The 5,000-nt window shown below is 52.4% G+C and overlaps 3 non-coding genes across 3 annotated transcripts in view; all 3 read right to left on the bottom strand.

The window, feature by feature from the left end:
- The window catches only part of LOC139686552 (large subunit ribosomal RNA), a 4,023-nt gene extending 2,651 nt beyond the window's left edge, over window positions 1–1,372 (bottom strand). Inside the window, exon 1 of the ribosomal RNA XR_011700448.1 lies at window positions 1–1,372. This exon is cut by the window's left edge and continues 2,651 nt beyond it. This is a non-coding gene — a ribosomal RNA (large subunit ribosomal RNA).
- A 224-nt stretch (window positions 1,373–1,596) lies between these two features.
- LOC139686553 (5.8S ribosomal RNA) lies at window positions 1,597–1,751 on the bottom strand. The gene has a single exon (XR_011700449.1). It is a non-coding gene; the product is annotated as a 5.8S ribosomal RNA (ribosomal RNA).
- Window positions 1,752–1,954: 203 nt separating this feature from the next.
- Window positions 1,955–3,819, bottom strand: LOC139686485 (small subunit ribosomal RNA). The gene has a single exon (XR_011700390.1). It is a non-coding gene; the product is annotated as a small subunit ribosomal RNA (ribosomal RNA).
- Window positions 3,820–5,000: the final 1,181 nt, after the last annotated feature.

Here is a 5,000-nt window from a genome sequence, read left to right as displayed (position 1 = left end):
TTTAAAGTTTGAGAATAGGTTGAAGCCGTTTCGGCCCCAAGGCCTCTAATCATTCGCTTTACCGGATGAGACTCTCCTCCGAGCGCAAGCTATCCTGAGGGAAACTTCGGAGGGAACCAGCTACTAGATGGTTCGATTAGTCTTTCGCCCCTATACCCAGCTCCGACGATCGATTTGCACGTCAGAATCGCTACGGACCTCCATCAGGGTTTCCCCTGACTTCGTCCTGGCCAGGCATAGTTCACCATCTTTCGGGTCCCAACGTGTGCGCTCTGGGTGCGCCTCCCCTCGCAATGAGGGATCAGACGCCCCGGGGGTGCGGGGACCGACGCCCGCCGGAGCGAGCGAACGACCCCGTCCTCCCTCGGCCGCCGGAACGGCGGCCTTCACTTTCATTGCGCCTATGGGTTTAGCGGAGCGTGTCCGACCCAACGACTCGCGCGCATGTTAGACTCCTTGGTCCGTGTTTCAAGACGGGTCGGGTGGACCATCCAAGCCGTAGCGTCGCGGACTCGAAACTTTCGACGCCGTCCGAGGACACCTCACGGTTCGCGGACAGCCCCACGGTGGGAAAGGGATCGGACCGGGTCCGGAACCCTAACCCCCGAGGGTGCTCGCGGAGGGCCGGACGCCTTGCGGCGCGTCGACTTTCGCTTCCTACCGTCGGACATCCGGCCTGGGATCCCGGGGTCCTTTTCCGCTCGAGAGCGGGCGGGACTCCACCCGGGCCCTTGGGGCCGGCGTCCGACGGGTCGCGACGTCCTACTCGGGGAGAAGTGCGTCACACCGACGACGAACATTCGAGGGCCACCGGGTGACGCGCCTGTGACGGGGGTCACCCCCCGCCCGCCGGCGCGCCATCCGTCAAGCGACCCTCGCCCGTCGCCGGCGAGACCTGAATCTCCCCTTTCGAAATTTCGGGTACCACCCGTTTACTCCCAAACGGTTTCACGTACTCTTGAACTCTCTCTTCAAAGTGCTTTTCAACTTTCCCTCACGGTACTTGTTCGCTATCGGTCTCGTGGCCGTATTCAGTCTTAGGTGGAGTTTACCACCGACTTTGGGCTGCACTCTCAAGCAACCCGACTCTGAGGAGCGCCCCTCCCGGGAGGCAAGCGCGGAGGTCGCACGGGCCTGGCACCCTCTCCGGGCCGTGGCCCCGTTCAAGAGGGACTTGGACTCTCCGGCGCCCCTCGGGAAATTGGACGCTCCCAAACGCCACAGCGCTCGGCGCCCCGCGGGGGGCGCGAGCTTTGGCCCTGGAGTCGATCCCTGTTCGCTCGCCGTTACTAAGGGAATCCTGGTTAGTTTCTTTTCCTCCGCTTATTAATATGCTTAAATTCAGCGGGTGGTCTCACCTGCTCTGAGGTCGGCCCAAATGATATAGTTGCCCGTGGAGAGGGAGTAATAACCGAGCCCCCACCGATCCGCAGGCGAACGCCGTCAAAAAATAACGAAGCGTCTCACCTCGACCGGCGGGGACGGGTCTCGCCCAATCTCCCGCAGAGCCCCCTATCAATCCGGGCGACGATCCATCCCAGCGAGGGATGCTCGTCGCCCCAGTACGCAAACGTTTCCGTTCGCGAACTGAATTGCCGGCCCTCAGCCAGGCGTAGCCCGGGAACAAAATCCGAGGGCTGCAATGTGCGTTCGAAACGTCGATGTTCATGTGTCCTGCAGTTCACAATTCGACGCGCAGTTAGCTGCGTTCTTCATCGATCCACGAGCCGAGTGATCCACCGTTTAGAATTTCTTTCTTTCATTTCATTTTATGTAAAAAATTCGTTTCATCGAAACATACAAACTGGGAATTTTTTCCCTTCTTTGCGAGCGAGTTGGGCGTGTGTCTTTTAAAGCCGGCTTTTGAAAGCCGGGCACCCGACTGCTCGCCTTCTTTGTCCCTTTTTCTCTTCACCAATTCGTTCCAAAGCTACGATTTTATAATCGAAAGCTGTAATGATCCTTCCGCAGGTTCACCTACGGAAACCTTGTTACGACTTTTACTTCCTCTAAATGATCAAGTTTGGCCATCTTTCCAGCAACATCGGCGCCACCGGTGTTGAGGCGGCGAGCGCCGCGCACCAGTCCGAAGGCCTCACTAAATCATTCAATCGGTAGTAGCGACGGGCGGTGTGTACAAAGGGCAGGGACGTAATCAACGCGAGCTTATGACTCGCGCTTACTGGGAATTCCTCGTTCATGGGAAACAATTGCAAGCCCCAATCCCTAGCACGAAGGAGGTTCAGCGGGTTACCCGGGCCTTTCGGCCAGGGAGGACACGCTGATTCCTTCAGTGTAGCGCGCGTGCGGCCCAGAACATCTAAGGGCATCACAGACCTGTTATTGCTCAATCTCGTGCGGCTAGGAGCCGCCTGTCCCTCTAAGAAGATAGCTACGTCGGAAGCATAATAGATTCCGACGCCTAGTTAGCAGGCCAGAGTCTCGTTCGTTATCGGAATTAACCAGACAAATCGCTCCACCAACTAAGAACGGCCATGCACCACCACCCACCGAATCAAGAAAGAGCTCTTATTCTGTCAATCCTACCGGTGTCTGGGCCTGGTGAGGTTTCCCGTGTTGAGTCAAATTAAGCCGCAGGCTCCACTCCTGGTGGTGCCCTTCCGTCAATTCCTTTAAGTTTGAGCTTTGCAACCATACTTCCCCCGGAACCCAAGAGCTTTGGTTTCCCGGAAGCTGCCCGCCGAGTCATAGAAGGAACTTCGGCGGATGGCTAGCTGGCATCGTTTATGGTTAGAACTAGGGCGGTATCTGATCGCCTTCGAACCTCTAACTTTCGTTCTTGATCAACGAAAACGTTCTTGGCAAATGCTTTCGCATCGGTTCGTCTTGCGACGATCCAAGAATTTCACCTCTAACGTCGCAATACGAATGCCCCCGTCCGTCCCTATTAATCATTACCTCGAGTTCTGAAAACCAACAAAATGGAACCGAGGTCCTATTCCATTATTCCATGCACACAGTATTCAGGCGACCAACGGCCTGCTTTGAGCACTCTAATTTGTTCAAAGTAAACGTGCCGGCCCACCAAGGCACTCGGTGAAGAGGACCAAAGAAGGATAACGGAGCCTCGCGGACCCCACCGGCAGGACGTCCGGACCGGCCAGTTGAGCACCGACAAGCGGCGAACCGACCGTCCGAGACACACCTCCGACTACGAGCTTTTTAACCGCAACAACTTTAATATACGCTATTGGAGCTGGAATTACCGCGGCTGCTGGCACCAGACTTGCCCTCCAATAGATCCTCGTTAAAGGATTTAAAGTGTTCTCATTCCGATTACGGGGCCTCGGATGAGTCCCGTATCGTTATTTTTCGTCACTACCTCCCCGTTCCGGGAGTGGGTAATTTGCGCGCCTGCTGCCTTCCTTGGATGTGGTAGCCGTTTCTCAGGCTCCCTCTCCGGGATCGAACCCTGATTCCCCGTCACCCGTTACAACCATGGTAGGCGCAGAACCTACCATCGAAAGTTGATAAGGCAGACATTTGAAAGATGCGTCGCCGGCGCTCAGACCGTGCGATCAGCCAAAAGTTATTCAGAGTCACCAAGGCAACGGACGGAAGACCGACCGATTGGTTTTGTTCTAATAAAAGCACCCCTTCCATCACTGGTCGAGGCACGAGTTTCATGTATTAGCTCTAGAATTACCACAGTTATCCATGTAAGTGTGGGTAAGATCCAAGGAACCATAACTGATTTAATGAGCCATTCGCGGTTTCGCCTTAAAGCGGTTAGTACTGAGACATGCATGGCTTAATCTTTGAGACAAGCATATGACTACTGGCAGGATCAACCAGGGAGCTTGCATGGGCTATGTTCCCGGCGGAATCACCCACCGGGACCACGCTTAGCTCGATTTTCTCGCGAGGAGAACGTTCAATTTTCACCGACTCCGAGCCCACTCGACACCGGGAATCGACCGGGGGTTTCCCGGCAACCCGCATGGCGTCGGTATTTGCCCGAAAATTTATACTTTCGTGTTCCAAATCCAAAAGGGACTAGGTAGAGGTGGGCGAGATCCGAAGAGACCGAGAACCAACCCCGAATCACTTCCTCGCCATTTGCTGACCGGTTGGACTCGCCAATGCGATACTCCACATATAAGTCAAAATCATTTTGGGATCCCCTTGGACATTGCTCAGAATGGCGCAATCGCCGGTGTTTTTCGGAGATTCTGGGCAAAAAGACTGGTCCAAAACGCCGATTTTTTGCGGGACTTAGAAAATTTTCGACCATTTTCCAAAGATTACGTTCTCTCTGCATGTCCTTCCCAGTTTACCCTTACTTCTTACTTTATTATTATTAATCGGCACTTAGAAAATTTTTCCAAGTAATTTATTCGTTTTCAGCGAATAATTTGCGCATTAAATTCGCTTCGCTTGCGGATTTTTTCCCGGAAGAATTGCAAAAATCGTTACATCAGTTACAAACCAAGTCAACCTTTCAACATATATATATCGTTACTTAACACTTAATTCATTTTCCTCGACATTATAAGCCAGGCATGGAAATATCCCCTTCCCTCGCCCATATTTCGCAATATCCAAAAAAAAAAACAATTTTTAATCGTTTGTTTGGACTTGTACGTTCCCTTCATTGCCTTTATTTAATAAAAAGGTAGTGATATCCTCATGGAAACGGCTTTCATGTAAAGGAATAATAGCCGTTCTTATTATTGACCGTGTTAGTCACCGTGGACAGATGGGATTCGCTCCGGATAAGTCGGTTCTCAACCAGCCATAACATTTACTCCGCGTTGGAGAACCATGTCAATTTCCAAAAGTTTTAGGCCTTGGGATTTTTTTTCTTCGTACTCACATTCACGGTGCGAAGTTTCAACGTTTTTCTTCCAAGGATAAAAATTTTCATTTTTCAATTCGGTTTTTACGTAATTTTGATCACCGAAATGCAAGGTAGCATTTCTCATGTATAATTATTCAGATTAAAATTAATGGAGCGGTATCATACTTTATTTAAACCC

The sequence above is a fragment of the Hetaerina americana genome, unplaced genomic scaffold, assembly GCF_022747635.1.
Source record: "Hetaerina americana unplaced genomic scaffold, ioHetAmer1.1.p SCAF_142, whole genome shotgun sequence".
Taxonomy (NCBI): Eukaryota; Metazoa; Arthropoda; class Insecta; order Odonata; family Calopterygidae; genus Hetaerina; species Hetaerina americana.
This window is presented reverse-complemented; position numbering and strand designations above follow the sequence as displayed.